This window comes from Pinus tabuliformis, chromosome 2_1, assembly GCF_031772625.1.
Source record: "Pinus tabuliformis cultivar Carrire ecotype Pingquan chromosome 2_1, CPIR1, whole genome shotgun sequence".
NCBI lineage: Eukaryota > Viridiplantae > Streptophyta > Pinopsida > Pinales > Pinaceae > Pinus > Pinus tabuliformis.
The window spans coordinates 618,062,533-618,075,134 of record NC_142299.1 but is presented as its reverse complement, the minus strand read 5'-3'; positions in this window follow the sequence as shown (position 1 = coordinate 618,075,134).

Below are 12,602 nucleotides of genomic sequence, written 5' to 3'. Positions count from 1 at the left end.
ATGCTTCTCCCCCACTAAAGTTGTGACTTGTCCTCAAGTCATTATTGAAGCGATGAACCAAACAGTAAACAAACAGAACAAGGAATTCTTACCAGCCAAAGGATTGGTTTTCAAGTAAGAATTCTGGGTTAGAGTGTGCCAGAGTCTGGTTTTCACATCTAAACCATTATTATTATTATTATTTATTTATTTTTTTTTTTTTTTTAGTAAAAATGAAATGAAATGAACTAAGGTAGAGAAATCACAGCTGAAGGCTGCAATATCTCAACCTCCCTTTGCTGAGATACAGTTTGAAGAAAATCCTCCTTGTTGATGGGCTTATGATAGAGTTTCAACCTATGGCCATTGACAAGAAAGGGGTTTCCTTCTCCATCAATGGTAGTAAGCTTGACTGATCCATTTTCATAAACTTGAACTATTTCATATGGGCCCATCCAATGTGTGGTAAATTTGGACTTATGATCTCTGAATTTAGAGTCAAAGAGTAAAGCCCAGTCTCCTTCTTTGAACTGTTTCTTTTTTATGTGTGCATCATGCCACTGTTTCCTTTGTTTCTGCATTAGGAGTGTTGTCTCCTCTACTTGCTGCCTCATTTCATCTAGCTGGTTCAATTGCTGAATCCTCTCTTGTTGGGCTTCATTGAGATCAATTCCTAAATCTGCGGCCATCTTATAAGTGTGTATTTGAAATTCAATAGGAAGCATTACCTCTTTTCCAAACACCAACTGATATGGTGTAAATCCTTTAGTGTTCTTCCATGTGATTCTGTAAGCCCAGAGTGCATCTTTGAGCTTCTCTTCCCAATTCTTTATGTTCATTGCTACTGTCTTAGTGATAATTCCTTCCAATGTTTTATTGGTAGATTCCACTAGGCCATTGGCCTGTGGATGGTAAGGTGTACTTTTCCTGTGCTTGATTTTATATTTTTCTGCGATGTCTTTGACTAGCTTTGAGGTAAACTGAGTACCTTGATCGGTCACTATCTCCCTTGGTACTCCATACCTTACAAAAATTTCTTCAAAAAGGAAGTTTACCATTGTCTGTTCAGTTGCCCAGACTAGTGCTTTGGTTTCAGCCCATTTTGTCAGGTAATCAGTACATACTAAGATGTACATTTTACCTTTAGAAGTTGGACTAATGAGTCCTATGAAGTCTAGAGCCCATTTTTCAAATGGCTCTAAGTGTACTTGAGGCTGAAGTGGCATTTCATTTGTAGTTGTTGGCCTGCCCATTCTTTGATAGCTATCGCAACTCTTCACATACTTCTTGGAATCCTTAAAAATAGATGGCCAGTAGTACCCAAGACTAAGAATCTTGAATGTTGTTCTTTTAGCTGCAAAATTCCCACCACACGGTTCATCATGGCAATATTTTAAAATATCAATTATTTGAACATCATTTCTTACACATCGTCTAATAATCATATCATAACGAGTGTAAAATAAATCTCCATTAACCCATGAGTATCTAGCACTTTGTTTGATCAGCCTCTTCTTTTCCTTTGGAGTAAAATATGGAGGTGTTCTTCCTGTGGACAAATAGTTGGCCAAGTCAACATACCAAGGATTCACTATTGAAATTGCAAATAAATTTTCATCTGGAAAAGAATCTTCAACCGGAACAACCTCACCTGGATTTTGCAGTCTAGAAAGAAAATCTGCCACCTGATTCTCCTTACCTGGTCTATCTAACACTGTGATATTAAATTCCTGTAATAATAATAGCCATCTGGTAACTCTGCCATTAGTTACTGGTTTATTCATTAAATACTTAATGGCAGAATGGTCAGTATGTACAAAAACCTCATAACCAGTTATATAATGTCGGAATTTATTCACAACATGTATGATTGCAAGCATTTCTTTTTCAGTGACTGTGTAGTTTAATTCTGCAGGTGTTAGATTTTTACTAATGAAATAGATGGCATAATGGAAAGACTCTTCTTTTTGGCCTAATGAGGCACCTACTGCAGTATCAGATGCATCTGTAAAGATGTGAAATGGTAGGGTCCAGTTAGGTCCTTTTAAGACTGGTGTGGTTGATAATTTTTCCTTGAGTGTTTCAAAAGCTTGCTGACAATTCTCATTCCAGTTGAAAGGTGTATCTTTTGCTAGAAGCTTAAACAAAGGCAAAGCTATTTTACTAAAATGTTCAATAAACCTTCTGTAATAGCTTGCATACCCAAGAAAACTTCTTACCTCTTTTTGAGTCTTTGAAATTGGCAAATTGACAATAATCTGGATTTTTGATGGATCAACTTTAATGCCTTGAGAAGAAATATAGTGGCCTAATACTATCCCTTCATTTAACATCATAAAGCACTTTTCATTGCTCAGGGACAGATTAGCTTCAATACATCTCTTCAAAACTTTTTCAAGATTCTCTAATGCATGCTCAAATGAATTACCATACACTGAAAAATCGTCCATATAAACTTCAACACAGTCATGAACTAAATCAGCAAAAATAGCTAATACAGCTCTCTGAAATGTAGCTGGAGCATTGCAAAGTCCAAATGGTAAAACATTATAGGCATAAGTGCCCCAGGGACAAGTAAAAGTGGTTTTGTCCTGGTCCTCTAAGGCTATCCTGATCTGATTATAGCCACTGAAACCATCAAGAAAAGAGAATGATGATTTCTCAGCTAATGTGTCTAGCACTTGGTCAATAAATGGTAGTGGGAAATAATCTTTGAGAGTTGCTTTGTTCAATTGTCTGTAATCAAAACAAATTCTCCATTTACCATTTTTCTTGGGCACTACTACCAATGGGAATACCCACTGATTGTCAGAGATAGGATAAATAAAATTGACTTTCAATAGTTTTTGTAATTCATCTCTAACAATATCCTGAAGCATAGGATTCATTCGTCTCTGCGGTTGCCTCATTGGTTTGATATTACTATCCGTGTAAATATGGCGAGTCCATGTTTCAGGGTGAATTCCATGCATATCGGTGTAGTCCCAAGCAAATGCTCTCTGGTATTTTCTCAATAATTGGATCAATTTTTCCTCCTGAGATGAGGCTACGTGAGTCCTAATATTCAAAGTTTTTCCTGGACTAATCTCTATGGTCTTGCTCTGTGTGTTTGTGATAGATTGAATGGGACAAATGTTCTGAAATGTTGTTTGCAAAGATTGAATGGTGCATGTTTCCTAAAAATTTTGTGCTAAAAGTTCATTTGCAGCATGGTATCATTCATTTCTTAATTCTTCAGAAATATCAGGTTGAGAAAGGAACAATTCTACCAAATCATCATTATTATGTTCTTGAAAATCATAGATTTGATTGATGCTGAAAACAGATTGAACTTCTTCCTTGTCATTGTATTTATCGTCAAGCCATAAATTGTGTGCTACTGTTGGTGATTGTGCTTATGGGTAAAGGGTGAGTTGTTTTCTTTCAGTTCCTCATGAAATAATCATATTACTCGATCTACATCCTATGAATGCATCAGCAGTTGCTAACCATGGTCTACCAAGGATGATGGGGTGTCCTCCTAAATTAGATTTTTGCTGAAGAACTAAAAGGTCCATTGGATACTCCCAAGACTCTAGTGAAACAATTATGTCCTCCAAAATCCATTCAGGAATCACTTTAGACTTGTCAGCTAGTTCTAGAACAATTGTTGTGTGCTGCAAGTTTGTGAGCTGCAATGTTTTCATTGTTTCAAGAGTCATCACATTTATTGCAGCCCCAAGGTCAATTAAGGTGTTTGGAATATGTATGTTGTTAATGATTGTAGTGACTCTGGGAATACCAGGATCAACATACTTTTCCATTGAAATGGTGTTTGTCATAAGGCCAGCTAAATGTCCAATAACATGAATAGTTTGTGGATCAATTCTTTTCCTAGTAGGCTTCTTGAGGCACAGTTCTTTGATTGCTTTAGTATATATGGGAATGTCTTTTATGGCTTGCAATAGGGGAATTTTTATATAGACATTCTTTAGCTCATCTAAAACGTCAAACTATGGTATATACATGGGAAGTTTTGCTTGGACCAATTGTTCTAGAAAAGGTGGTGGATGCAACGGTTGCATTTGTTTATTTTTGATGTCATCATTTTGTTTCTTTTGAGTTGGAGTTTCATTTTCATTTTCTTCGTTTTCTTCTTGTTTTTCAACTATTGGAGGTTCTTTTTGAAGTACCTTACCAAACCTTAGATTGATATTTTGTAAAGGTAATGTGGGATATGATGGTCCCTCATCTACATTATAGGCTGGTCTCTCTGCTCTGTTATTTGGATTTGGTACAGGCTGAGCAGGAATCTGAGTGGGTCTAGGAGGTTGTTGGTTAGATGGGAGTTGTAAGTGGGGTGGATTTATTGGTGGAGGAGCAGGCAATGCTTGTTGAGTGTTTTGGGGTTGATAAACAACTTGCTGCTAAGGATATTGCTGATATGTTTGAGGATATTGCGAATGTGGCTGATAATACTGTTGATATGGCTGAGAATACTATTGGTATGGTTGAGGATATGGTTGATATTGTTGAGAGTACTGTTGAAATTGTCTCCATTGTTGCTGTGGGTAATTTTGGTGTTGCCATGGCATGGGCATATTCCAAGAATTCTGAGCATACATCTAATCTTGTGCAGGAAATTGCAAATTTTGGTTTGGAAACATACCTGGAGGTGGAGGTCTAGGTTGTCATGGTCTCTTAGCAACCATGAAATACACATTCTCCATATCTGTTTTAGCTACTTCCACATTACAATTCTGCAAAATCTTGACTTTAGAGCAATGAAATATATCATGATTTTCAGTACAAAAGGCACAAACTTGAATGTTTTATAATAGGCAGTCTTTCAAGGCATGTTTCTTCCGGCACTTTGGACAAAAGACAACCATTATTTGATCTTCCTCTTCTTGTATTTTCTTAGCTTTTAGAGTGTCAATTCGAGTTCCTAGGGTACTTAATAGATCTATTTTGAATTCTTCTAACAGGTTTCCTATTTCAGCCCTTGTGACACTTGCTGAAGCAGATTTTGTGGCTTTAGATGATAGAACTCTTTTTCCATTTCTGGCTTTGCTCCTTGAATACTTTTCACATAACTCAGCAATATCTTCGAAAGGCAAGGTGGAAATATCACCTTTGCCCATCAAATTAAGATCATCTAAGTATTCCTCTCGAGTGCCCTTCAAAAATATTGTTCGAATCAGATCAAGAGACATGGTTCTGTGTTTTGATTTTTGTAAATTGTAAACAAACCGTTCCAAGTACTCCTCTAAATTTTCATCCTCTTGTTGATTCATCCTAAAGATATCATCTTTAGAATCTTTCGATCTGCAATAAGGTTGGTATTTCTTTAGGAATATTCTTCTCATGCCATCCCAATCAATTATTGCATGTTCACCAAGTCCCATGAACCATCTTAATGCTGATGCTTTTAATGTTGTTGGGAAGAGTCTAAGCCTATGGACATCATCTGTGTAACCATATGTTCAACATACTATGTCAAACTCAAACAAGAATGAATCTGGGTCTTCTGAAGCCATGCCATAAAAGTTTGGTAGCACAGATGGACGTATGTTTTTCATTTTTATTTCGTCATCTTCTTCTGGTTCTTGAATAGGAAATTTAAACTCTTCGACCTTGATTTGGTGGTCCTCTTGCTGATCCATCTCCTTTCTCAGCCATTTTGATAGGTTCCTCTGTTGATTTAATTTCTTGTTCAGTGTCACTTGTTTCAAAGAGAAGTTCAAGGAGAGATTGTTCAGTTACTGTGCTACTTTCTCTTTTTATAGAGGATTCAGGGAGATGTTTCTTCTGTGATTCGTGTGCTAATAGAATTTGCCTCTCAATGAGTGTGAGTCTTTGCCCTGATTTTTGTTTATCCTCTAATGTTTGTATGGTAACTTTCCCAGCTGGTGTTGTGTGTTCAACTTTTCCTAAAGGGTCTACTCCTAGTGGTAAATTAGTTTCTGGATGGGGGTTTTTTATGAATCTACCTTTATCATCTCTAGATCTAGACATAAGTAAACATGACTTCTAAAATGATGAATTAAAATTAAATCTATGTTTTTGCTTGTTTTTGTTTATTTTATTTTATTTTATTTTTAGAAATCCTCTAGCTGCGCATCCCCGACAACGACGCCAAAATGTAGTGGCCAATCTAGGGTGCTAGATTAGACTAGATTTAATATCAACCAAGGTAGGTAAACTTAGAGGCACGTGTCTAAAGTCTATAGACCTAAAAGGATCTCATCTACCTAACTAAGTGTTTACTGTGACATGCTACAACACTCCTTTACAGGAGATTGAAATATGTTTCCTCTCACACTTTAGCACTCAGATCATCTAATTTAATTAATTGTTTTAAAGAAACAACGTGTTACTAGTCTGATTTTTCAACCCTCTTACAAGGATATCATTCACAAAAGCTTTTTCCAGCTAACACACTAAGCATTCATGAAAACCAAAAACACTTTTAAGCACATTAAAACTCAGATGCATGAAAACAGAGTCCACAGAGATACTTCGAAATTCAATGGTCGATCAAATCTTTTACAAGATATTGTTTAATAATCTAGCAATCGAATTCTCAAACAATCACCATGAATAATACTTGCAAGAATTTCTAATCGAATCAATAAACTCACAGGCAAGAAAATAACATTAAACGCTATTCAACACTATTCAGATTCGAAAATGCTATGGAAATGAAAATAAAAGTATACCAATCTCCACATAGGGCCCGTCCACACTTCAATGGCACACTTAGGAAACTTCAAGTGATGAAAACGTTAACACATAAGCACTGTAATGGTAAAACGATGCCTGTAATTAAGTTCTGGAAATCAAATCACATGCAAGAGCAATGTTTTGGAAACAATACACAAGAACAACAACGTTCTGGACAATACAATATGCAGTCCTTTTATCTACTTGTCTCCTATTCTCGTTCACTAACTTTTCCTTCTAGTCTATAATCGGATGTACATACATTATCATGCAGATGTTTCTGCTTTTACAAGAAAGGTGATTTTTGTCTTTTCTAATCTTAACTGATTTCCAAAGCAAAACGAAATTAGTTTAGGCAACTCTGGCTTTTTGCTGCTTTTGTGACCAAAAAGGCTGGGTTTGACCAGCATTGACCATGTATCCAGGAGCTTTAGATTCGCTGTTGAATAGATCTTTCACCATGTATGTACATTCGAGATCATGTTCCTATCCTTTGTTTTGATTTTCCTACCATGCCACATGTCATATCATAAACCATTTACAGGAAGTCATGAAAATTTCTAATTTTTAACATAAAAAATCACAAATTAAATTTAATGTAAAATAACAACTATAATGCTTTGATTAATCAATTTCAATGGACTATGAGGGGTTTATGGGAGAAAAAGATAGACAAATGATGGATTTCTAGAAGAAAAGGATGGCAATGAAATGGTACCAACACCACCTACGTCCCTCACCCCCCTCTACCCTCCCCCGACACTCGCTCCCCGGTCCGGCCGTCCCCAACCCCCCTCTCCCCTCCCTGGCTAGGCCCCCAGCCAGTGGCCAAGAGGCCGCAGATCGATTCCCGGAAGTGGCCTGTGGCCTCTTGGGTAATGGCTGAGGGCCTGAGTGGGGAGGGGAGGGTGGTGAGCGAGTGTTGGGGGAGGGGAGAGGGGCGGTGAGGAACATGGGGGGGGGAGAGGTGAGGGCAGGGGTCGGGTGGCAGGTGCGTGGGGGTGGCCCGAGAGGGGGGTGAGGGATGGCTGAGGGTGGCGAGGGGGGTGAGGGTTGAAGGGAGAGGGGAGGGAGAGGGAGGTGAGGGAGGGCTGAGGGCGGACGGGCCAAGGGGGGAGGGGAGGTGAGGGGGGTGAGGGAGGACCGAGGTGGGAGGGGAGAGATGACGGGTCGGGGGGGAGCGGAGAGATGAGGGGTCGGGGGATTGCTTTTTTAAATTTTGTTGTTTAATAGTTTTATTTAAAAAAAATAATATATATATATATATATATATATATATGTTTTTTCTTTTAATTTAATTGTTGTTGTTTTTTTTCTTTAGTTTTTTTAATTGCTTCTTAATTTATTTTTTTAATTGTTTTTTTAATTGTTTTTTTAATTTAAGTGTTTTTTAATTTATTTTTAAATTTTTTGTAATTTTAATTTAATTAATTAATTGTTTTTTTTTAATTTGATTTGAATTACTTCCTTTTTTTTTTTTTAAATATCTTAAATTTTTATTTTATTTTATCTTTTATTTTAATTTTGTTTATTTAAATTACTTAATTTAAATATTTTTAATTTTGATTAATTCTTTTTCTAATTTATTTATTTTTTTGTAAGTTTTTTTTTTAATCTTAAAAAAAATGCTCTTTTTTTTTATTGTGGTTCAATTTGTTTTTCTTTAAATTATATGCTTTTTTCTTTCTTCTTCTTCTTTTTTTTTAATCTTTTGTTTTTTCTCGTTAATTTTTTATTCATTATTTTTTTTTGCAAGTTAATTTTGGTTTCTTTTTTCTACATTTTTATAGGTTTGTTTGTTTGTTTGTTTGTTTGTTTTAAATAAATATTTTTCGTATTTGGATTTTTTGGGTCAAAGTTTTTTTTTTTTTTTTTATGTTTTCTCACTAACATGTTTTATGTTTTTTTTTGTGATTTTTTTTTTTTTTTATGTTTTATGTTTTATTTTTATTTTCGTTTTTTTTTTTTTTTTTTTTATATTTTTTATGCTTTATTACTAACATGTTTTTATTATTTTTATTTTTGTCATGTTTTATGTTTTTTTTTTTTTTAGGCTTTTTGTTTTTTTTTTTTTTTTTTTAAGTTTTTAAATTTTTTTAATGTTTATTTAATTTTTGTAATTTTTTTCTACTTTTTTTTTTTTTTTTTTTTTTAATTTTTTTTTTATTTGGTATTTTTTTTATTTTTTTTTTTTTTATTTAATTTTTTTTACATTTTATTTTTTTTATTTTTTTATTATTTTTATTTTTTTTTTATTTTTTTTTATGTTTTTATTATTTTTTTTATTTGTTTTTATTTTTTTTTTTTTATTTTTTTTTTTTTTTTTTTTTTTTTTTGTGATTTTTTATTGTTTTATTTCTACATTTTTTTTATATTTGATTTTTTTGTCATGTTTTTATTTATGTTTTATTACTTGTTATTATTATTTTATTTTTTTTCAATTTTTCAATTTTTGTTTTCTATGTTTCTATTATATATATATATATATATATATTGTCCAAGTCAATGCTTGTCTAGCAACCCAATCCCATTATGTGGAATTTGATAGTTGATTTTAATTTTTTCGTTATAATGAATCGAGTCTGCCCCATAATGGGTTAATTTCATGGTTGGTCTTTAAGTTTTCATTACAATGAGTTGAGCTCACCTACACTGCATGTCGATTTCATAGTTAATTTTCAAAAAAAAATTGTGATGTCTCAAGTTGTCTTAGGTTAAGATTTTAAAATCACTATACATTTAACATTTAAAGAAAAATACTCTTGGTTTAATAACTCTTCATTCATGTGTTCATTTTTAAAGGTTTTTTAGTCATAAAATTTTTCCATAATGTCATGCTTGAAATATTTTGAAAACTTGAGATTTTTTTGTAGTCATAATCTTTGGTTTTAATTGCATGGTTAAAAAATTGTCAATATTTTAATGTTTTTCTAAGTCATGATATTTTATCATTAATGCTATGGTCAAAAACAATTACAATTTCAAGGTGTTTTAGAGTAGAGATATTTTATCTTTAACAACATGGATGGAAATAGTTGGAATTTTACAATTTTTCAGAGTCCGGATATTTTCTCTTTAACTCCATTGCTAAAAAATGTCAAAATTGTAACCTGGTTTTTATTTGTTATTCCAAAATAAACATTTTTTTAAAGGTGTTTTTTTCTTGAATTTGAAAAAAAAAAAAGTTTTTAATTCCATTTAAAAAAATGTTGAAAATTTACCATTAAAAAAAAAAAAAAAAACCCATCGTTCTGGAATAAACAATTTTCATTTTTGGGTTGTTTTTTCATGTCTTTTTGGGGTTTTTGGGCTCGAGTACCCATTTTGAGGTAATAGTTCCTGTTTCATCCATAGCTATGTTTTTTGAGGGTTATTTTATTTATTTATCTTATTTCTTCTTCTTTTTTTAATTTTAATCTTTATTTTAATTTTTTTGGTAATTATTTCAATTTTTTTTATTATGAGTTTTTTTGTTTTTTTTTACCTTAAAAAAAAATCGATTTTTATTTTTTATTTTCCCCTTTTAAAATATTTTTCTTTGATACTTTTTTGTTTATTTTTTTTATAAGTTAATTTTGTTTTTTTTTACCAACATGAAAATCACCAACATTTAAAAAAAATATCCACACTTAATACATTAGAAAAATTAAAGTGTAAAAGATAAGTCCTCAAAACACAAAGAGTTGATGTTGTACTTTTCAAAATCGAGATGAAAATCACTAACAAAAAAATAAAATGTTCATACTTGATACATAAAAAAGTTTAAAGTGTAAAAAATAAGCCCTCTAAAAAAATGTGTTGACGCTGCATCGACACTTTCAAAATCATCATGAAAATCACTAACAATTAAAAAAAAAAAATCAAATTTGATACATAAGAAAATTTAAAGTGCCAAAAGTATGCTCCAAAAAAAGGTGTATTATGAAACAACACTTTTGAAAATCGAGTTATTTTTTCTACTTGAAAAAAATGGGTATTAGGTAATTTTCTCGTTTGAGTAGTAACTATGTTTGTTTAGCCTTCATTATTTCATCATTACTCCGCCCCTCAATATCAACACCTTCTTGTGCAACCAATTTGTTTTCCTTGAATGCCACTCATTCTTATGGAGTAGTGGCATCCCAATAATCTATCTATACCTTTATTGAGATAAGTCTTGCTTTTCTTGCACCCCCCTACACATATCCTACCTCACCAAGGAGTTCTCCACACACAACACAATTTATTTTTATGTTCCCTCGTTTTCCATTTTTCAATATTATGAGAGGAGGATGGTGTATCCGTCATTTGGGTAGCCTTAGTGAGAGATCCTAATCTTAAGGGTTTCTCATATCAAGATTTATTTTTCAAGATTGCAAGTTTTTTCTTAAGTCCAACAATTTATTTTAAATAATCATTTTGTTGAGACAAAGGGCCAGTTTAGCTTACAATATGGAGAGTTGTCAACCTTTTTCTTCTTAGGCTTCTCCTTATCAATAGTATCCTACTCCATTGGTTCCTTGGTACTAGTTTGGGTTTCAGATGGTTGGGTTGCTACTATTGTTATAGAATATTTGGTTCTCCATCTCTTTCAAGTGGCCTAGTTATAACACAACCTGATAGCCAACTAGGGGTTAAGGTTGAATCCTTTAACTCTTAACTACGATTCTGAATTTGACCCTTCTATATTATTCTCCATAGTCCCTGTGTGTCTAATTCATTTTTCATGAGTAAAAGGGAATGATGTGGCATCCTCTCTAATCATGGTGGAAAAATAAGAAGGTCAACTTCTGGGTGGAATATTTTTTTTGCATACAAAATTACCTTGACATCAAACCTCATCACATCAATCTTGGGAATTATGTAGTTCCATGGTGCCAAGTGGATCCCTTAAGGATGAAAATTTGGAGGTGATTAATAATAATTATTTTGGGACTCAATCTTTATTTCCTCTACATTTTCATCATTTCCTTGTGCCTATATATCTCCTTTATGGATCTCTCATCTAGGGTATGTAAGAAGATGGTTGAAATGGAATTTTATGATTATTATATCACTTTACCCATATGTTAGCTATTTTCATCCATTTTCTTTTCCATCTATTTCATATTTGAATCATTACTTGTTATACAACTACCACTTAAATCATTAAATTGGTTCTCCAATTTGGATCCTTGGTGAAAAACCTCTTCTCTTTCTTCCTGATACATGAATAATCTCATTGGAGGTTTACTAAGAATAGATATTTGTAAAGAACCCTTTTCCAATTGAAAAATATTATTGTTCTTCTTTTTTCTCTTTAGCGCAATTTTGAATGAGAAAAAATAGATATTCAAGTGAAAATTTATGTTGATGATAAGTTACATACCATTAAAACCTTGATTTGGAAACTCTTCCAATCCTTATCTTTATCCTGATGTATCTTTAAAATTTCAACCTATAGTCCCATCATGTGTGTTCTTTCCAACACCGTGGGTGTTACAGGTCATTTTGTTGCATTTAAACAAATGGCCTTGAACTCGAATCTATCATCATCCATTTACACCTTGCAATAATCCCCTACAAAGACAAAAGAATTCCCTTTCCAAAATTCATAAGAATCCTAGATTACATTGGCTAAAAACCCTAATTTGTATATCATCGCACCTTCCTTTTGGACAACTTGCGATGGCACAGTTTGCATGCATTTAACCTATGCTGATCATCTTAGGTTTCTTTCACAAAAAGTGTGATGATAGTTGGAAATGAATAAAAACAAAAAAATAATTTCGAAGCTTCTCTCTCTAGAAGCTTCATGAATTGTTTTAACCATTTACCGTTAGATTTTATCACGAACTCCTACTGTTGAGGTCTTATCTTTTATCCCCTAGAACTTACCTCCCTCTAAAGTGGATCTAAGCCAGGCTAGAATGGTAAATCCAAAACTACCTCATTTACCC